Genomic DNA, 23,890 nt, shown 5'->3' with positions numbered 1-23,890 from the left:
GACAGGCGCAAGAAGCCCATATTACCTTAATACAGAAAGATAACAAAGACCCGGAGATGTGTGACAGCTATAGGCCCATCTCTCTAATTAATTTCAATGCGAAATTATGGGCAAAACTTCTGGCGAAACGCATTGAGGCACATATTCCGAACCTAATTAACAGGGAGCAGGCGGGCTTTGTGAGGGGAAGAAAGGGGAGGGATAACTGCATACGTATCCTGCACGCAATGCATCACACGCACTCGAAGGGAATAAGCACTGACGCTGAAAAGGCTTTTGATAGAGTCTATTGGTCGTATATGAATTCCGTATTACTCCACTTCAATTTTCCCCCACCATTTGTCACTGCTATTTTTTCATTATATTCAGAACCATACGCCAGATTAAAAATTAATGACATACTGTCACCCCCATTTGAAATAAAAAACGGCACTCGCCAGGGGTGCCCCCTCTCTCCCACCTTATTTATTTTGGCCCTGGAGCCACTTTTCCAGAGTATCAGGTTGGACCAAGGAATACAGGGCCTTTCAGCGGGGGGCCATGTGCTCTCTGCAACGGCCTTCACAGACGACATTATATTCTTAATTACCAACCCTGAGGCAGGTATACCTAGACTCACCCACTGTTTGGAGCATTTTGGGACCCTCTCCAATTTCAAAATCAACTTTAATAAATCGACTGTCCTCAACGTCTCAATAGCATCAACAAGGTGTAAGACTCTGATAAGTGGCTCCCCGTTCTCCTGGTCCAGCTCTGCAGTGGAGTTTTTGAGAGTGAAAACTAACTAGGAGGGCAGAAGATCTGTTTTCTGCTAACTTCCCCCCACTCATTGTCAAAATTAGGACTCTGCTGCAGAGCTACGACCTCCCCTACATTTCATGGTTCGAGGAGAAAAAACATAATAAAAACATATGTTCTTCCAATAATCCTCTATCATATCCGATCCATCCCAATCTACCTCCTGGTGGGCTTCTTTAACACCCTTTGCGCAATTTTCACAAAATACATTTGGAGACAAAAGAGACCCAGATTGGCATATAGTCTTATGATAAAGAGGAGGGTGGAATTGGTCTTCCCAACATACATGATTTCTATGTCGCGTCCCATCTCAGCTATTGGCTGAAACTGACGGCCCCGACAGGGGACCCTCTTCTGACTCATTTAATTGCCGAAACGTACGGAACGACTACAATGGAGACCTTATGGTTCCCCAGGAAATCCATTTATAGGAATAGGAAATTTAACCCTCTCCTCCGGGGACCCTGCGAAGTCTGGGACCTATGGAGGGAGACACTAGCCCCAACACCCTCTCCGATCTTCCCTCTGCGTTTTCTGCCCGTCCTCATGGGATATTCGCTAGTTCCATGCATGACCAAGATTTGGGCGAAATTTAGGAATAGATCCCTTAGTGAGTTTCAGGCCCTGACCCAGCTGACCCCAAGGGAGATCGCACGAGTCCTACTGCCCGACCAGCCACTGTCTTTCCTGCCACTAGCACATGTGAAGGGAGTGATTAAAGATTTTACTAGTACATTTATTTCCACAAGACCTCTCACGACATTTGAGAAAGCCGCAGTGGATAATAAGCCGAACGGCAAGAAAATTGCTTCCCTCCGTAGGCTCTGCTTTCCGCACTCCCTGACCAGCGTTTCTTTCCTCCTGGGAGAAGGAACTTCATATCACTCTGTCCTCATCAGACATCTAATTAATATTGAAACAGGCATACGGCCTGTCCTCCTGCATCCTCTCACAAGAGGCTCACTACAAAGTGCTGGTCAGATAGTATAGGACACCGCAGTGGCTCTCTGATCATAAACTTTCGACTTGCAGCAAATGCTGGAGATTTGAGGGTTGCATAAGCTCTTTCCTTCACATCTGGTGGGAATGCCCAATTCTGACCACCTACTGGAATGAGGTCTCAGAGTTCCTGAGAGATCTCGCCCCCAACTTCACACTATCCCCAGAGGTGGTGTTTTTGTGGAGGCCCTCTAGTAACTTAAACCCTCTCAAGCAAAAATTGCTGGCACACGCAATTGATGCAGCTAAAGCACTTATCCCTCCACTTTGGCTTCAAAAATCCTCACCACATATTACTCAGTGGTTAGACAGAATGGATTTGACCTATAATTTGGAGGAACTCTCCAGTTGGTCTAAAGGTACGCATGACAAATTCATAGAGGTCTGGGGCCCCTGGCGCAAACTACGAATGGCTAAGCAGCATTGAGTCTCTTCCAGGGAACAGACGAGGGCTATAACCCATGGCGAGAGAGGATGGAGCCGACCCCTTAGATTCGTCTCTGATATAATCCGAGACGGACCTGACTCGGGTTGGACTCGTCCCACAGAGCTCAATGCTACAGGTGACCCCCTCAAGGAGTACTGGTGGAGCGGGTCCATCGGTCTGAGTCCGCTTCTCGATCCCCCCCCCCTCCCTGTATAGTCTGTGTATGTGATTTGTCTTGTCACTGTTTAGTCAACCCCCTTAATAGTTACCTGGCGTGACTACATGTCTTAGAGACTGCGTTTACTCTTACAGCTCTGTACCTGTCACGCATAGTTATTTGCTTACTGTCATGTTCAACTGACTTCTCTTATGTTAAAAAAAAAATTGCAATATTGTGAAAAAACTACAACAAAAAAATAAATACATTTGGCATCGTAGTAGTCGTACTGACCCATAGAATATAATTTTTTGCTGCAGTGTGCACACTGTAACAAAAATCACAGTGGGCAGCTATATACTTACTGATATACTGATACAAGAAGGCAGGTTTAAACATCACATTCCAAACATGCAGACAGCCAAACTGCTATATAAAGGAGCCAATACACAGGTGAAGGTACTGATGAGCAGCCACTCACACACCTTCCTAATATTGAGGGGAACGGCTGCGTAATACTATTCTTGCCTAAAAAAAGCATATACAGGGTGACAGGCCACATAATACATGCTTCACACCATGCAGGACCAAACCTATATATGCTATATATGTGTTAGGTTGTGCTCCTGGGACCTATAGTTCTAAAGGGTTTCCAGGAGCACACTGGGATGGGATGATTGAGCTGGCTGAGTGTGGAGTTCTCCAGCCAGCCAATACCCACCGGTCTGCTGCACATATATACCAGCCCCTCTGGCTGGAGGATGCTGGTTTTTCTACACCCTGACGTTTTGCTTGCATGCATAATATGTTGTGTGTGTCTGTGCAGATGGCCGAACAGGTGTGTGAACAGTAATGTGTTCTATGGGTCTTTGCAGGTGGCGGGGCATGTAGTATGACCAGTCCTGTTCTGTGTTGCATGCAATCTCTAGTGTGTTGGTGTGAACTGTGTCCTGTCTGTTTGGATCATTTACCATCAAGGGCGAGTTAGGCCCCTAGGTTCCATCATGGGGCCGTCCCTTTTGGGACAATTGCCCTGCATGCAGGCAGGTTTCATATGGAAGTTGTCTTTTGAGAGTAGGGACCTGAGAAACAACAAAGACCCTTGAAGCGGGCTCATGGGCTTAAGGATCTTGGCCAGCATACAAATTAATACCTCATGCACTCTATAGCTATTCCATCTGGTTATGCGTGCAGATTTGCAAGGTAAGTGTTTTGGGTCGTTTGTCAGTCCCTGTGTTATGTCTGCCTGTGAGACCAGTTTTCAGCTCAGTGTCCCTTGGTGTTCCATGTGTGCATTTGTGTAGTATCTTAGGTTATGCAGCCAGCGCGTGTTGTGTAGAATGGCTCCTCCATATAGCAGTTTGGCTGTCTGCATGTTTGGGATGTGGTGTTTATACCTGCCCTCTTCTGTCAGTATATCGGTAAGCATACGATCACTTTCTGTGATTTTTTTGTCTCTTTATATTTCCCTTTTCTGTGATTTTGGTTGATGTCAATGTAGGTAAAATCACAAAAGGGGAAATATCCTACAGACAAAAAAATCACAGAGATCGGACATACTTACTGACATACTGATACAAGAGGGCAGGCATATACACCACTTATCCCCTAATGTACAGACAGCTAGAATGCGAAATGGACAAGCAAAAAACAAATATGAGGACACTGATGATACAGGCAGTTTTTTGCTCCTCCGTTTAGCTTTCTGGCTGTCTGCATATTAAGGATTAAGTGGCATATATGCCTGCCCTCTTGCATCAGTAAGTCTGTCCGCTCTCTGTGATTCTAATCTTAGTATAGAGACGCACAAGTGAATGAGGACCCTTGTCATGGGTTTGTGACTTTGCATATTTTAGCCAAAATATTTACCAACACCTCGTATTTATCATTACCTTGCAGTGCTTTTGGGGAAGCCAGGGGTGCCAGTGCTGGTGTGGTTCACCCATTAGGTGCAAAGCAGCCCGCTGGATTAAAATGTGGCATCATAAATAGGTTGTGGGCCTGCATGGTGCACTACACATATCATGTGGCCTGGCACCCTGTATATGCTTTAATGCAAAAGCAGACAACCTCCCTCAATAGAAGGAAGGTGTGTGAGTGGCGGCTCATCAGTACCTTCACCTGTGCGGTGGCTCCTCCATATAGCAGTTTGGCTGTCTGCATGTTTGGGATGTGGTGTTTGTACCTGCCCTCTTGTATTAGTGTATCAGGGAGTATAAGGCCACTTTCTGTGATTTTTTTGCCTGTTTATTTCCCTTTTCTGTGAGTGTGTACACTGTAGAAACAAGATCCCCCCCAAAGACTGCAAAATTTAGTTTTTTTTCCATTTCACTTTACTTAGAATTTTTAAAAGGTTTTTCAGTCCATTATATGGTACATTACATAGTACTATTGAAAAATACAACTCGTCCCGCAAAAGAAAGCCCTCAGACAGCTACGTTGATGCCTGGTATGCAGGAGTCAGACCCCACCAATCTGACATTCATGACCAATTCTGAAGACAGGGAAACTCAGTCACTACCAAAGGGCTTTTAATGACACCTCCTCAGGATTGGCCAACAATAGTAGATTGGCGGATATCTGGCCTCTCAGTTCCCCTGCCTACCACTGTTTGCCAGGCTGCTGCACTCAGGCATGGAACTGATTTCTGCAGGAAGCAGACAGCTCCGTTCCCACGGCAGTGGCCAGGCTTGTTACTACAATCCAAGTTCCCATTCATTTGAGCCGATCGGCGGGAGTCCTGAGAGACAGATCTCTGTCGATCTGCAATTGATGGTCCATCCTGAGGATAGGCTATCAACAACTCATAACTACACTTCCCCTTTAACTATTAACATGCCAGAGCTAACTTAACAAATTGACACAAAAAATTTCCAGAAGGCAAAATGTTTTTGTTTTTTTTAAATTCAAGTCAATTTTCAATCAGAAAATAAATTAAGCTTCCATGTGCTTTGTGCGAGTAGAAGCTTGTACAGAGATTATGTTAATCAACGAATGTTCTGTCGGGCCCCGCTGTTTGCACAAGGTTTTTACAGTTCAATCACACCAAAAAAAGTTAATCAATCTCTTGTTCTTGTTGCTCCCTGGGATGCGCAAAGCTTGTAAAGGATCGAAATAAGACTAGGAGGCAGATACAGTACACATTGTGCATAACAGACATTCATTTCTCAGTATTTTAATGCAGCTAATAGTTTAAGATGATGCAGCTGGAATACCAAGGAATAAGAACATGACATCATTTCATAATGAAGAAAGCTTCACTTCTTCTTCCATCGACCTGGTGATATCAAACTACTTACAACCATTTGACCGTGAGTATGTACATTTGTGTGTGCGTGCGTCACATGCTCTACTCCTTGTGACGTCATCGCCCTTCCCCCTGGTGATGTCATCGCAGGTCCTATAACATATATAAAACACAGAGCCTGACCAAAAGAAGAACAACAAAGTTAGGGCTCTTGGAAGGGGAAGACAAAAATAACAAAATGAGAATAGCACTAAGCAGTTCTTATCTCAGACACAACTCAGGGGTCCTGACAGAAGACACTGACCTACCACCACCACAGAGATCCGGCATGCTGAAGGACCTGCAGTGAGGTCAATGCTGTGGGAGGAGCTATTGTGCAGTTTGGTAGAAAGTACTGCATACTGAATAAGCTGACATCAGCCACCAGGACCTATAATGATGTCACAATCATGTACTCACCAGTGTGGGTGGAGTCAGGGATCACATGACTAGGGGCTGATCACTGTATCCAGGAGTCTGCTGAGCTGTTGATGTCTGGAAATCAGCATAGACATACCATGTAGTAGGGCTGTGTGTGTGATGTGTGGGGATCATAATGGATGTACCATGTAGCACAGCTGTATGGCACATTGCGCCACCAGAATCACTGGTGCTATAATTTTCTAATAATTACTAGTCAAGTATATAAAGGTGGAAATGTGAAAGAACCTTAAACTGTACTTAAAACAGAAAGAATATGCTAAATAATAAAAATACTGTCTACATATATAGTTTTTTTACCTGTTCCCACTGCCACGGTATCCTCCGCTCGCCCTGACGGAGGAGGGGGGCAGCCCTTACCACACCAGGTGAGACTACAATATTTCGTTTATCTCTGGCGCTCCCTGGGTTTTGTAAATTAAACTGTACTTAAGAATTTATTAGTGTGTAATCCAAATAGATCAAAAATTTGGTGCTAATTACCTAAAGAGTAAATGTGTTTTTATTTTTGTTTTATCATATAAATAGGGATGTTTTTTCCAGTTTACATGAAAAAAATAAATGCATCCATGACTTTTTTGAGGCAAGTGGTACTTGTTTTCGCTTTCACTATTGGGATTCCCGCGTGTTAATACTATGCACAAGAAAGGATAGGGCAGGATCTATCTGCCCGCTGTTTTTCCCAAACTCGCGCAGAATAGTGTGAAGTTTGAAAGGTAAAAAAATGTGTATATTATTACCTTGTTCATGTGCAACTATACTCTGTAGCGGCGAGCGTGGATGAACAAACGCCCATCTGTTTAAGCCCTTAAAGTCATATATAACGGTCAGAGGCGTAACTTGAAGCTCCTGGGCCCCAATGCAAAACCTGCAACAGCCCCCAACTATAATGCTTTATTTATTGTACTGGGCTCCCTATATGGAGAAGAGAGGCCTTATGGGCCCCCTAAGGCCCCTGGGCCCGGGTGCAACCGCATCCCCTGCACCCTCTATAGTTACGCCCCTGATAACGGTCCAATACATCTCCATGTGATATTTTTACAGAATCTGGAGACACCTTTACAATATTAGATTTACATGTTGTGTCTCTTTCAGTGGCATTAAATTGTTACCTAACTTATAGTGTGCTGCATAAAAGGTTGGTACATGAAATGAGATTGCTTGGTCTGGGCGTGAATGTGTGTAAGTGGGGAAGTAACGACCTCAGTGATAGAAAGCAGAAGGGGGTTATAAAAGGTACATACTCTGATTGGGTCATCGTTCTAGTGGGTGCCAGAGGGGGCAGTATTGGAGAGATCACCATCACTAGTAGGGTACTACAGGGGGCAGTATTGGAGGGGTCACCGTTACTATTAGGGTACCACAGGGGGCAGTATTGGGTGGGTTACTAGTGGGGTAGCACAGGGAACAGTATTGGAGGAGGTCACTGTTACTAGTAGGATACCATAGGAGACAGTATTGTAAGGGTTACTAGTCGGGGACCACAGGGGGTGGTTTGGGCCCTATTCTTTTTAATATATTTATTAATGAGCTGGTAAAAGGATTGTGCAATAAAATAACAACATTTGCAGATGGCACAAAACTATGTAAAGTAATTAACACAAGACCAGATGCAAGGAGATTGCAAGAGGATCTGGATAAGTTGGGGGCAGAAAAGTGTCAGATGAGGTTTAACACTGATAAATGTGCGGTTCTGCACATGGGCAGGGAAATACATGTAACCATTACACACTAAATGGGGAACCACTGGGGACCATGACATGGAGAAGGACTTGGGGGTTTTAGTTATCTGTAAGCTTAACTGGAGCAACCAGTGTCAGGCAGCTCCTGCCAAGGCAAATAGGATCATGGGGGGCATCAGAAGAGGTCTAGGGGCGCATGACGAGAACATTGTACTTCCTCTTTACAAGTCACTGGTCAGACCACACATGGGATATTGTGGACAGTTTTGGGTACTGGTACTCGAGAAGGTTATAGCAGAGCTTGAGCAGGTAGGAAGGCTGGCAATTAAAGTACTAAATGGAATGGGCGAGCTACAATACCCAGAGAGGTCATTAAAATTGGGATTAATATTTAGTTTAGAAAAAAGACAGCTGAGGGGCGATCTAATAACTATGTGTATATATATATATATATATATATATATATATATATAATATCAGGGGTCAATACAGAGATCTCTCCCATCATCTATCTATACCCGTGTCTGTGACTGTAACAAGGGGGCGCTCTAATACCTCTGTAACATAATAGGTTTGTCCCCCTTAACACAAACCAACCTAATAAAGAGGAAGTATATTTCCATTTGATGCATGCACAACACAAGAACATGTATTTGTGTTGTGCACACATGAAGAATATTTAATATATTGGGTTTTACTTATTTGAGTACTATTGAATAATGATAGTAAAGCAGTAATAAGAAAATTGTGTACTTAACAAGCCTCATAAATACGCTGCAAAAAAAGTTGCTGAGTGGATCACAGTGTCTCAGAAACTATGCGACAGAGGATATAAGGAAGTTGAAGTAAACAGATGTTACTTATACAGTGTCTAAGAGTGCAGTATTCAGAGTGGCCTGCAGAGGGTGTCAGAGGGGCATTCTGGCTGCAGAAACCAGAGATAATACCTGGGTGTGGCAGGAAGCAATACAAAAGAGTCAGTTCCTGCCACACTCAGGATGAAGTGACAGTAGAGCAGAGCTGAGGTGCTGCAGGTTGGTGGTCCAAGGTGGACCAGCAAAGGCCTGAGTCTGACAGGGATGACAACCCTGGACTAACACCCAAGTGGGGTGTAGATAATATGGACTTTAGGATATGATTTATACAATTGCTGTGTTGTGCAGGCACCAGATTTAAAAGAACGGCATGTTTCTGAGTGTTTCTACAAGTGTGGTGCCCATTCCTAACCGATAGGTCGGCGTTCCGCAGGCAAGTAACCCCAGCTTGCCACAAGTGGCATAAGTATGACTGAGAAAAATCAGGAAATGTTAGAGAAGGCAGCGACAGCTTCTCCTCCCTACCCAACACCCCTCACAGTCAGAGTTCCACATGAGTACTGGAAATGCTTCACAGTGCACAAGCATAAGTGTTTAAAAGGTTTATAATGAATACATTCCAATCAGGTAATTTATATGTACTGCACTTCTCATTAGATGTAAGTGACTAACATTGCTTGAGCCGTATTTGGTTAAGTGCGGTGTGGTGAAACCTGAGAATGAAAGAGCTGAGCAGTCAGGAAGTGATTTTGTGCGGAGTATACAATGTTGGGATAAAGCACTGCTGGACATGATCCCTATGGCTCTTGACCACATCACACAAAAGAAAGAAGAAACTATGACAAACTTTTATGTTAGACTACAGATTGCATGGCTGAACGTGGAGTTTAAATCCGACTCAGCAAATGATGAGAGAATCCTCCGCTACTCATTTCTAGATGGGTTACATGAACCCAACTGGATGTCAGTGCTCTTGGCCAGACCAGAGGCTAAGACCATGGACGCTAGTGATCTGTTGATTGTCTGCCATTCTGTTAAAAATAAAAATAAGCAAGTCTAAGCTCAGAAGATCTTTGAGATGCAATTCAACACACTTCTGCATTGGGTCAAAGTTCTTCTTCAGTGCTCTGTATGGATAATTAGGCAAGCCTGTTTGATAAGGCTATGATACTCCTTGAGTATTATCCAAATTAAACCAAATACTCTATAAATTGTAATTTTCATAGTTTTACTTAATCCCTTTAATTGTGTCTTCACATATGTTCCCAGGTTGCGCCTTGTACCAAAACTTTTTAACCTTTTTGGTACCTTTTGTTCACACGTCTTCCCTGAAGGTTGTGGCCGTTACTTGGGGTTGGCTGCACATGTTGTACAGAGAAATCTCTCCCATTAAGATCCACCTTCTTTTTCTATGCTCTCTACTATAAGACGCCCATGGCCAACTTGAAGGCTTCCACAAGAAGCCACTTTCACTAGTGAAACATTAACTCCCTAGAATTACATAATCCCTAAACTTCTCTTTCATCATTCCAGTTTTCTAATTTTGTTGGGTTAAATCACCCTGAACAGAACAGGCGACGCTCTTACTATTGATTAAAGGGTTTCCACTTGTAATTTCCATTACATTAAATTGATGAAAAGAAATTTGCAATTAAGCTGAATGAAACTAGTAAAACGTGGTGGACATTTACACTCATTGTAAAAAACAACCACTTCCCCAGAAGTAGCTCTCAGAATCGAATTAAACTTTCTCTGTGATTGTAACGTTGATATCAGTAAGTGATTACAATATGAGAGCAAAAGGAGAATTTATTGCAGAAAAAGGAACACTTCAATAGAGGCGCTAGTATCCTGTTGTACCGCCTCTAGCTTGGATACAAGATGTGATACAGCAGGCATAAAGGCTCTAATACCCTGTTGTACCGCCTCTAGCTTGGATACAAGATGTGATACAGGCAGGCATGGAGGCTCTAGTACCCTGTTGTACCGCCTCTAGCTTGGATACAAGATGTGATACAGGTGGACACAGAGGCTCTAGTACCCTGTTGTATGACCTCTAGCTTTGATATGGGCAGGCACGGAGGCTCTAGTACCCTGTTATATCATCTTTAGCTTGGATACAAATGTAATGTGGGTGGGCATGGAGGCTCTAGTACCCTGTTGTACCACCTCTAGCTTGGATACAAGATCTGATACGAGGGGCATGGAGGCTCTAGTACCCTGTTGTACCACCTCTAGCTTGGATACAAGATGTCATACGGGTGGGCATGGAGGCTCTAGTACCCTGTGGTACCACCTCTAGCTTGGATACAAGATGTGATGCGGGGGGCATGGAGGCTCTAATACCCTGTTGTATCACTTCTAGCTTGGATACAAGATGTAATACAGGAGATCATGGAGGCTCTAGTACCCTGTTGTACCTCCTCTAGTTTGGATACAAAATGTGATACAGGTGAGCATGGAGGCAAGAGTACCCTGCTGTACCACCTCTAGCTTTGATATGGGTGGGCACGTAGGCTCTAGTACCCTGTTGTATCCCCTCTAGCTTGGATACAAGATGTGATATGGGTGGGCACAGAGGCTCTAGTACCCTGTTGTACCACCTCTAGCTTGGATACAAGATGTGATACGGGCCGGCACAAAGGCTCTAGTACCCTGTTGTACCACCTCTAGCTTGGATACAAGATGTGATACGGGTGGGCATGGAGGCTATAGTACCCTGTTGTACCACCTCTAGCTTGGATGCAAGATGTGATACGGTCAGGCATGGAGGCTCTAGAATCCTGTTGTGCCATCTCTAGCTCGTATACAAGATGTGACACGGTTGGGCATGGGGGCTCTAGTACCCTGTTGTACCACCTCTAGCTTGGATGCAATATGTGATAAGTACAGGCATGGAGGCATATAGGTTCCATATGGCATCCTGAGGCATACTGGTCCACATTTGCTAAGCCTCTAGATTTTGCAAACTTGTAGGATGTCAAAGCTAGCATCCCAGATAGTTCCATGCATGTTCTATTGGCAATAAATCTGGCAACCGGGCAGGCCATGGAAGTGAATCAATGTTGTGGAGGCTTCCTGTAACACTCTTGCTGTGTGCTGCCGAACACTATCGTGCTGAAAAATGCCTCTTGGAAGCCGTCATGAGAGGAACACATGTCGCTGCAGGATGTCTTGAACATATCGCTGAGCTGTCATTGTCCCTTGTACCACAACTATGGGTGACGGATTGTTGTATGCAATGGTCTCCAGACAAACACAAGTATTGGGGCAGTAGTGGATGCTGCTCCAGAGCAATGGCAAGATTGAGGTGCTCACCCCTAGGTCTCCAGACAAGAACACAGCCATTTTTAGCGTTTAACTAAGCCTGGATTTGTTGCTGAAGACAACCACATTCCACTCCATAGAAGTCCAGTTTTGCAGTTCACAACACCACTGCAAACAAAGGCAACAGTGGGTTGGTATCAAAGGCCATAAATGTAATGGGTGCCATTAGACAAGATGTCCTTCAACCAAGTGCCTGACAATGGTTCCGACAGACACAGAGGTGTAATGACGGTGACACCTGTCCTTGAATAGCAAGCAATGAAACACTCAGAGCTTCTTGTGCTTGTTGGATGATCATACAATCCTGTCTACTTGTGGTCTGTTGGGGGCATCCTAAACCCTGGTCAGCTTGTGTGCCCTCACACACCCACTGGTCCAAACACCTCCTAACAGTCTGGTCAGATGCTCCTTTCTACTGGTGGTCTGTAGGGGGCACTCTGAGCCCGTTCACCTTGTGTTCTCTCACACATCTACTGGTCCCAACACCTCCTAACAGTCTAGTCAGACGCTCCTCTCTACTTTTGGTCTGTTGGGGGGTCCTGAGCCTGCTCACCTTGTGTGCCCGAACACACACACTGGTCCCAACACCTCCTAACAGTTTGGTCAGATGCTCCTCTCTACTGGTGATCTGTCAGGTGGTCCTGAGCCCAGTCACCTTGCGTGCCCTCACACATCCACCGGTCCCAACACCTCCTAACAGTCTGGTCAGACGCTCCTCTCTACTGGTGGTCTGTTGGGGGGTCCTGAGCCTGCTCACCTTGTGTGCCCTCACACATCCACTGGTCCCAACACCTCCTACCAAACTGGTCAGATGCCCCTCTCTACTGGTGGTCTGTCAGGGGGTCCTGAGCCTGCTCACCTTGTGTGCCCTCACACATCCACTGGTCCCAACACCTCCTACCAAACTGGTCAGATGCTCCTCTCTAATGGTGATCTGTCAGGGGGTCCTGAGCCCAGTCACCTTGCGTGCCCTCACACATCCATCGGTCCCAACACCTCCTAACAGTCTGGTCAGACGCTCCTCTCTACTGGTGATTTGTTAGGGGGTCCTGAGCCCAGTCACCTTGCGTGCCCTCACACATCCACTGGTCCCAACATCTCCTAACAGTCTGGTCAGACGCTCCAGTCTACTGGTGGTCTGTAGGGGGCGTCCTGAGCCCGGTCACCTTGTGTGCCCTCACACATCCACTGGTCCCAACATCTCCTAACAGTCTGGTCAGATGCTCCTCTCTACTGGTGATCTGTCAGGGGGTCCTGAGCCCGGTCACCTTGTGTGCCCTCACACATCCACTGGTCCCAACACCCCCTAAGAGTCTGGTCAGAACAGCCAGTGGGAACAATTCATCGATACGACCATCCAGCTTCTCACATCCCAATAATGCGCCCCCTTTTATATTCTTACTGGGCGAAATCTCTTCAATTACATCGTAGAGCCATCTAGTAGTCAACAAGCTCTACACAAGCACGAAACGAGATCCACTGCACACAGGTAGCCTCAGAGCCTTTTTTATAGACTAATGTTGCAACCAGATATAACCAAATGCTGATTGTTGCAGCAAAATGACAACTTCTAGGTGCTGGATTTTTTTCGACAAAGAGTTAATAAACTGAGTGTCAGCATTTACAGGATATTTTGGAAACAATGTTAGAGTACTGCAGAGATGGCACACAGTATGCCAACGTCAACTTACAGACATTCAAAATAATACAAAACTGCCCGGTCCAAATGCCAGATCTGTAATAGAAACCTCCCCATTTTTTGCACTATTGGAACTCATTAGGCCTCTAAGGCACCAAGGCCTGTATGCAACTACTACCACTGTATTCTATATAGTTACACCCCTATTCATCTTGCTGTGGCACCCTGTATACATTGTAGCAGGGAGCACAGCAGCCTCTTCACTGCATATTAGCATAGCGTTGTACATTTTGTAGGGGTGGTGCCAATACAGCAGCTCAATTCCATTTGCTTCAATCGGACTGTGCTGCTATCAGGCCATGTGATGAAGGAATTTGACGGTATTAGCCTAAAAAGAGGCCCCATCACTCTTCTGAGCACAACAGCCTCTTCTAACATCTGATTGATGGAGTCTTGAGAGGTGGACTTCTACCAAACTTATACCAGTGACCTGTCCCGAGGATGGGTCATCAATATTTTACTCCCATGAAAACCATTTAGTTGCCCCTCTGGTCCAGGGCAAGAGACCCCTTCCCAGCTGCTCTAATGCTTGAAGAAGCTGCAACAGTTACATGCCATTTATTGTGCACATGACCAATCAGAGGCTCCAGCGATGATATTGTCAAGAATGGAACGTGACCACTGAAACCAATGATTGACTGAACGGTCATATGCAGAATGATACATTGGCACAAGACCACCGCAGCTTTTTATGGTATGAGCTGCATTCAAGTTTTGAGATCTCCTAATTTTTTCTCTCGGGAATAGGAGCAGATAGAAACGTGGGACATATTTTAGGAGATGCGGTTATTCTTTAAGATGAGTGTGGCAGACGAGAGCATTGTCCAGTGCACAGGGCCCACATGATGGCAGGTGGAGTTAGAAGTGTTTCAATATCTAAAATGGCTATGTTCACATTCCAAGAACAGCGTGTAGTCATCCGTGGTCTTCATATGTGTGTTCAAATTGTGTATTTTGTAGAGAGAATTTGTTTTCAAGAAGAAGACTATCAGATTCCGTGTAGTAATCTGAGCTCAGGAGAAATTCAAATCAAACCACTTATGTGGTATCAAATAATTTCTGGTTTATTCTGAGGTGGACAAAGCATATATAGTCTAAATGACATCACAGTAAAGATTATACCTCCAAAAATGGATAGAATATATGATAGGTTAAGATAAAAAATGCTTAACATAAGTTACACCTTCTAGGGTGTATCTATTACATACAATGAGACCACTATGAATTCAGGAGAAAGAAATGCATGTAATACTTTCCAGACCTACCCCCTGTGGTGTGTAGCTTCCTGTCTATAGATATGCATACATGGGGGGTCTAGTAGACTATCATCTTTCCTGAGAAGACATGGAGGCCTAAAGAAGGGATATATTTAACTCTTTCACTACTCATACCAGTATCATGCTCTACAATGCAATATAGAATAATTAACTGATACATTGATCTACAATTTTCTTAACATTCCCCACTTTAGATCAATACATCAACACTGTATAATAGTAAATACACATATAAAATGACTACCACAGACCCCCTGGCTACGGCCCGAAGCTTTATTACCAGGACGCCTGGGTTCACACTTCAAGACTAAGTATATAATTATTCCATATAAAAGTATTACATTGATATATATATAAAGTCATTCCACCAATTGTACCCACAATTAGGCCCGCCTCCAAGAGAAGCTTGGCCTTTATTTATTATGAGATTGATGCTCCTTTCTTCATATATAAATGATTGTCCATCATGATATAAAATCTTATTTATTGAAATGTCACTCAGTTATTAGAGCGATCCTCCAGTACAATCAGGACACACTGGAATCAAAATGTCACACTTCAAAATCATCAAAGTAAAATGGTGCTTCCTTCATAGAACTTTTAACCATCACTTGTCATAAAAGGTGGTCACCTGACCCAGTAAATCATCCTGTTCTTCGTCATCTTGTATATTTTGGAACATAGTTTTGGTGATGGAAGTGTTAATAAGGTTTTGTAACAGTCCTCGAATACATGGAATACAACAACAACCGCAAAGTACTAGAATGGAGGCAAATACTGACATAGAGACTAATGTGGAGTATATGACTTGTGACCAGTGTCCGAACAAGTTTTCCAACCAGTCTGTGAATGGATGATTTATACCAGAGTTCTCGGCTAGTTCATTTGATAATGCATTTAACCCTTCCAGTGCTCGAGTAACACTACCATCAGGTGCTGTGTTATTAGGAATGAAAGTACAACAATATCCTCCAATCATTTTACAAACTCCTCCTTTTTCTGCTAGTAACATATCAAGAGCCATTCTATTTTGCCATGCAATGAGTGAGGTAGGTCCTAGTTGTTCCGCTAGGCCCTTGATTGCATCTCTTGTATAATTAACAAATCTCTGTTGGTTATAATATATATATAATCCAGTCTACATTTTTATTCACTGTTACCCACCATGCAAGAAGAGACTCAAACCCCCTGCAGCCATCCGATTTCTCGTCCCATACTCGTCCGGTACCCCCCTTGGGACCCCGATGGGTCAGAGGAACCTTTGGGAGAGGTGTCCCTAGTTCTCCGGACACGGCCCTTGCTGTTACCCTCGGAGGTCATGAGGTATATAGGCATTATCAGTTGTACCAAGCACAATCCCGTTAGGGGCTGTACCTGGCACCTGTTCTAGGCCCGGTCACCACACAACCATCACACGTCTGTGCGTGCTCTCTGTAGCTCAGGCCATATCCCAGAGACAGCGTGCCCTTACGGTTCTCCTCTCCGCACAGCATCCCTCAGGCAGTCTCCCATAGTCTGCCTTGGTCCCATTACCAGGTAGCGCGAAGCAAGTATAACCCCAAGATCAGAGGCAACAGCAGGTATTTGGTCCCTGCTCACAGGTGGAAACAGCAAACTCAATGTATAACATGGATCACTTATCTGTGGGGGGTAGGTAGAGTGAAGAAGCTTAATCACACATTTTACGTTCATCACAGCGTGAGGACTTGTCATTAACTGTTATCTATCGTGGGTCAAGTCTTTCTATCTCATATAATTATTAACATTCTCTATACACAATATTTACTGCATAACATTAAGATTCACACAACTACTACTACTCCAATCATCTGCAGTCGCTTGATCCTCCAACCTTAACAACCCCCCTCAGGAATTTCTCTTATCAAGGAGAGGTAATGGAGTAAGATAAACAGAGCTTTAGCTGTGTCTGCCTCCTACAGATAACTGCAGCATCCTTGTGCTATCCTCCCCTTAATAGGGACACTCAGCTCTCACATTATCAACAACTTCATTATTATTATATCTTACATGACATTATCACATTGAAAACACCATTTAACAATCAAAATCACTGCAAACCAATCACAGAACTGACATGTACACAAATAACAGCAAGAATGGACGTTCCCTGTTCACACAGGTTTATACTAAACTTCATTCCTGATCATCTTCATTACAGGTCTATTCATATCAAGCAAGCAGAGCATGGCTAGAGTCAGTCACATACCCCCTCCCTCCCTCACTGAACTCTAAAGCTGAAAGGTGGGGGCGAGGGTAAAAGAAGCATTCCCATGTAACAGACGATTTAACCATTTGTGAGCTGACCCCATCTTATAGCACACACTTAATAAGATAGACAACATATCATCAACACACAGAGGACAGTGATGGAGGCTGCTGACTATTCCTATGCAGTTCAGAGAAGGCACTAATCACTGGTGTTGTGTACTACAAGTGCAAGCATTGGGATGCCAGGTAGAAGGTACAGCTATGGGATGTAAGGAGCCAAGATGGCGTCTGGGCGGCGGCCAAAGGTATTACAGCAGGTACTAAAATGGGCGCAGGCCATGACTAGCACTAAGATGGCCACCAGGGACGTGGCCTGACTAGGAGTACTATCAAGCCAGGCAAGCATCTAGCCATGCCTTACCCCTTTGTGTGCAATGCCAACAAGTCCCTCATCTGACACACATCTATAATAATCTTTGTGTATAGCGCCAACATATCCCGCAGCGCTTACATAGACAGGGGGATACAGAAAGACAAAAGTACAAACATTACAGAACCACGGTTACATAGTAATCAGGCGATGCGAACAATAGGGGTGAGGGTCCTGCTCCAACGAGCTTACATACTACAGGTAATGGGGTGATACAGAGGGTAAAGGGCTGGAGATGTGCACAGTATGGCGAGGTGGAGAGTGAGGGATGCTATACACAGACAATGGTCAGACATTTAGCCGTGTGACGGCAGAAACTGTGTGACTGCAGGGCTGGTTTATGACGGCTAGCAGGGATTGCAGTCAGTAGGTCAGGGAGCAGATCTACCAGTATGGCGCTCGTCACTCCTTCTATAGAAGTTACACCCCGCGCTCTCCCAGCATCCCCCATGTGTAGGACGGCGCCCCCTCCTGGTCTTATACTCCCTTCTGCATTGTTTAGCACAAATAATACAAGACAAAAAATTTTTTTTAGAGGTTTGTAAACCCCTAGGCTGTGAACACTGTCCATATGAGTGCTACCATCCCCCCTGTTGAGACATGACACAGGCCATGGCTCAAAACTGCTGCACATCTGAAGAACGATTTAGGTAAGATAGCTTTTTTTTTTTTTTTTTAACGGAGATGTACAGCCCATCTCACTGGATCCGGTCAACTGCAGCCAGAAGTTCATCACAGATGAGTCTGGTAAGAAGCGCTGTCAGAGATGCAGAATTTGAGATCCAGGAGCTGTAGGAGTTTGTCTGTTACGATCGTGTGGGCAGGCAAAGCACGGAACCCACATGATCATGACCAAAGGGGACGCACACGGGTATCACCAGGGTCACACGGGACTCACACCGGTTTCAGGCAACTGACCCTGTGCTACAAGGGAGGATGACAGTGGCCCTACCTAAGCGGGGACATTGCCCTAATAAGGGCAGCCCAGCGGTCTTCGGATCTGGGCCCTAGCTGATCCTAGGAGCCACACACCAGAACAGGATGCATTCACATGCCACATGACAGACCCAGAATACACTGCATACAACATACAACCACTAGTAACAGATTGGAAGCTGAATATAAATACCAGGTATTAGTTGACATGTTGTACAAGATGTTGAAAGCTAGCAGGCCACTTCACGGCTCCTGGTTATACTGCTAGTCCCTACACTAACCAGGAGTCCAGCAGAACCGGACACCGTTCACACCGTACGCAGCCACAGGACACAACACAGATTGCAGAACACACAGCAAGCTAACACAAAACTGACAGAATTTAAACGTACAAACGGACATGAACCAAGTCACACTGCAAACCTCACCGGACAAGCATTCATGACGGCCCACCTGATAGACTGACCAGGGGATTGGCTAGCAGACAGCACCACACCCAGCCAGCTCAATCATTAACCCTGTGAGTGCTGTGCTGCTGGAAACACAATAGAACAACAAATCCCAGCAGCACACGTAACATTCTCATTCCCAAAAAGGAGATCATTTGCTCATAGTTGTGGGACCTCCAGAATTGCTTGCCTACCTTCATCTGACAGGTTATACCCCAAATATTTAACCATTTGCTGACCGTATTGGAGTTTCTACATGTTTACTTTATGGCCTTGCTCATAAATAAACCTCAAGAGTACGACTGTGTCCCCCCACAATTCTCTCCACTGTCTGCTGCTGACTACCAACATGCAGTAGTCGCTGACTACCTCTAAGAGGCTGGAACTGGGCTAAGTGTGCTGACATAGCCTGGGAGACAATTGTTGGAGATTCACAGCAGCCCTGAGGTACTCTGGTGAAGGTATACCTAATGTTATAATAATATCTCATTACAACACATTTACTGGACATATTCAAGACTACATAATCTGACATTTCACAGGCTTATTTGTCTCTAGGTCTGTTATAACTGGTTCAGAGAGGGATTCCCTGTGGGTCCGGCCATTAACCCCTCTTACCAGGATATGACTATTACTACATTTAACATTGGCTACATATTGGGATGTATTAATGCCCTGGTCGCTCCTGAGCCCACCAGGAAAGTAATCATCCGCCCATTCACCTGGAGATCTATCTCGGGCAGTGGAAATTGCCACGAGATCCTCCAAGTGTTGTACATCGACCCCTCCAAGTGTTGTACATGCACCCCTCCTAGTCATTTTTCCCCAAGGTCGCTGAGAACATTGTTTCTCAGGGCACTCTCAGGCAAAATCACTAGACTTCCATTATTCAAACACACATTTAAATCCCCGAGCTGCACCCGACCTCTGCTTCTCCCTCTGTCTCTACTTTCACATCCTCTCGCTGTCCAATGACCTCTCTGACTTTCTTGAACCATCATATCACATTCCTCTCCCTGTATAAAAAACCTCACTTTCTGACCCTTTTCTTTGTAACACTTTTCTGCATGCTTTGCATATTGCAAAACATCCTGCAACGATCCCATCCTCATGGTAACTATGTATCTCATTATATAACCTCCTATTTCCTTCTTTACTGCACTTACAAACGTGTTCCTTAATGGCTGATTATATGCAGCATTAGGATCATCTCTCATGCCCCCTGATTATCCTATGGAAGGGGTCTACCATCTCCTCCCCTCCCATTCTAAATTCCTTCTACAGAACTCCAATCTGGCCATAGAATTATTCTATCTGCTCTCTCTATTTTTCATTCAATTGGAACTCCCCATTAACCCTTTGAATTGTCCATCAAACTGTCGGGCGTCTCTTTTTATATGGGCGTGACAGTTTGGGGCTTCTTTTAACCAGACTCCAGCAGCGGATAATCCGTATTTCTGCTGATCTTTTAGCTGATTTTGTCCGTATTTTATCACATAATTCTTTACAACTAGGACTTTTAATTTATTTATTTATTTATTCCACTCATCTCAATCACTCACACATTCGCTTCATGCAATATAAGACAGCAATACAAATAGTACATTATGTTAGTAGGCGGCCGCCCTCTTCATATTCTTAGTTACTCTATAACACAATATCAAAGAGAAAGTAATAGAAAGATAAGAAGTAAAGTTCCTGGACACCCCTGTGTCCCATGACGTCATCTAACCACTTTTTACGTGTCGCACGGAGTTAATTCTTTCCTGTAGCCTTCTCACAATGGCTATGGTCTCACATAGACTACTGCTATTGCCCCTTTGGCAACCCATTCGTCTATACTTCTCATTTACCTTACACATTTCACATAGACTACTGCTATTGTCCCTTCGTCTATGATTGCCTCTCATTTACAATACACATTGTAAATTCTACTAACACTAAAGTATACAGAAGAAGAAGAAGAGAGAAGAAAAGTTTAACCATTGTTATACTTACTACACGTTATCTGGGAGGCTTCCAAATTCTCCGGCTAGTTCGGAAAAACGTCACTGTTTCAGACAGGATGCCCGACTGGCCTCTAATTACGTCTAAGCAAGACGGAGGTCTTTTAATGATCGGAGAGTACTTCAGACCCACCTTTTCACAGCCAGGCTTTCCTCTCCCTCTGCAGTGAGTGATTCCGGCTCGAAGGACCAAAAATGTAGAGAGAATTTGTTTTCAAGAAGAAGACTATCAGATTCCGTGTAGTAATCTGAGCTCAGGAGAAATTCAAATCAAACCACTTATGTGGTATCAAATAATTTCTGGTTTATTCTGAGGTGGACAAAGCATATATAGTCTAAATGACATCACAGTAAAGATTATACCTCCAAAAATGGATAGAATATATGATAGGTTAAGATAAAAAATGCTTAACATAAGTTACACCTTCTAGGGTGTATCTATTACATACAATGAGACCACTATGAATTCAGGAGAAAGAAATGCATGTAATACTTTCCAGACCTACCCCCTGTGGTGTGTAGCTTCCTGTCTATAGATATGCATACATGGGGGGTCTAGTAGACTATCATCTTTCCTGAGAAGACATGGAGGCCTAAAGAAGGGATATATTTAACTCTTTCACTACTCATACCAGTATCATGCTCTACAATGCAATATAGAATAATTAACTGATACATTGATCTACAATTTTCTTAACATATTTATGGGTGCAACAGTTCAAGGAAGACCAAACATCGTACGAGAACGAATCAAAAGAAGCCTTGGCCACGCACTAGCCGGTTCAACAGCGTGATTGCACAGGTGGTTATAGAGGACCCCCGATTGACTGTGGAAGAGATTGTGTGCAAAGTCGGCATTTTCGTAGTATCTGTGCACAGCATCCTGTATGAAGACCCGAAAATAGGGAAAGTTTCCTCCAGGTGGGTGTCGTGAATGTTGACCAGTGACCACAAAGCTGCATGCATGGCAATGTGTCAGGCAATCTTGACACCTGATGATGGCACGAATGGTGCCTTCATTGCCTCAATCATCACAATGGATGAGACGTGGTTGAAGGACGCTCTCCGTGGTTGCATGTTTTCCAGTTGTAAATCTTGCATCAGTGATTTTCCAGTGGGTAAAACTGAACCCTAAAGAAGCATTCGCAGTGGCCATACAATCATGGTGTCGACAATGTGAAAAATGGGTATCTCACGACAGAGATTATGTTGAGAAGAGACAAGATTTTCTGCTCTCTGGTGTAAGTAATTTTTTAGAAAACAAATTTGAATACCGTAGAGCTTGAATGCACCTCATATTCGAGCGGTGGGGCAGGGGCTCCTGTACCAGACTGGGGGCTCACTTAAAGGGGTTGTCCAGTAACTGAAAAACCATGCTTGAATAGGGCTGTATTGGTTAAAATAACAAACTGAAACATACTTACCCCTCTATGGCTGCTGGGAATCAGCACTGCAGTCCTGTTGTGGTCCCGGTGGTTGTTGTGATCGCTGGCATTACAGGAACTCAGATGACCGCTGCAGTAATGGGAGGCTGCAGCATCACTGCTCGTTCTCCTGGCAACAACACTCACATACTCCATGATGTCAGGAGTTCAGTAATGTGACGCTGCAGCCTTTCATTGGCTGCAATGGTGGATCACAGTGATCACAACAACCACCAGGACCACAACGGGGCTGCAGTGCTGGATCCTGACAGCCACTGAGGGGTAAGTATATTTCAATTTATTATTTTACCCCATACAGCCCCATTGAAGCAGTGAAGTAAAGGAAGTTAGTATGGCTTATTTTTTTTACTATACACTATTTCCCACCCACAACATATATTTTAGTCCCAGAGAACCCCTTTAAACAAAAATTAAGCACTTATGGACATTGTAAGGCAATACCTTCCCAGACACTGGACTACGTTGCAACATTATTTCCAAAATACCTAGCTTCAGCCTAGTTTGGTCTACTTTGGACAAAACACTTAAATGCTTATTAAAAGGGTTTTGCTGTTAAATTTTTAATTGAAGCCCATGTTTGACCAATGAAACCTACAAAAATGAACTGTTATAACAAGAGGATTCTTTAGTTGTTAATACATTTGTAGTGTAGTTGTCAGGGATCTGGGGTCCGGGTTCGGGAGTCCCTGAAAACATCCCGCAACCCCTGTCCCTACCTACATGCCCCCCTGGGCTAAGCCCCAGGGCGACAACTGGGCGACGGTCCCTACACTTACAAGGGAAGCGGGGCACTGGGACCGATACAGACAAACACTGTGAACAAATGAACACAGAGAGGTGTCAGACAGTCCGAGTCGGCAGCTGGAGGGTATGCGGTACAAAGGGGTCAGGCAAAGCAAGGTCAGGTCAAGAGCCAGGAGCGCAATCCAAATATATGGGTGTAGCCTGGAGACAAACATACACTGGCAAGAACTGCCAGACACAGAGAGGTTTAAATGATGTCAGAACTCCCGCCCCAGGAGCTGATTGCGGCGGGAGCCGGGCAGCAGCAGAAGCTAATCCAGAGTGCAATCAAGCCCGCCCAAAGAACGAACAGAGCAACAGTGGCCAGGGGCGGTCACCAGCATCGGGGTTCCCCTGCGCCGCACCCCACCTGCCCCGGTAATAGGACCAGCAGTGCGGGCACGGAGACCCTGGGAGCTGCTGGTCCTGACAGTAGTAGTAACTGCATACCATGTCCAGCTAATAAAAGGGAGACCCAAATGTGTGATTCCCTTCTATGACATTTGACAAAGAGTTGTCCTAATAAAATAAAGCCTTTAACGCTAGCAACCAATCATATCGCACCAGCAAATGCTGCAACCTCTTTAATGGTCATCGTTCATGGCAGTTACCAAACATCTGTTAGTCCTGTAGGAGGCCAAGAGAAGTCAAAAACTTTAGAGGACTTCACACAGGAGTCTTAAAGAAGGACTAATATTTCCAAA

Source organism: Eleutherodactylus coqui, chromosome 3 (assembly GCF_035609145.1).
Source record: "Eleutherodactylus coqui strain aEleCoq1 chromosome 3, aEleCoq1.hap1, whole genome shotgun sequence".
In the NCBI taxonomy this organism is placed as follows: Eukaryota; Metazoa; Chordata; class Amphibia; order Anura; family Eleutherodactylidae; genus Eleutherodactylus; species Eleutherodactylus coqui.
Note: the sequence above shows the minus strand (reverse complement) of the source record.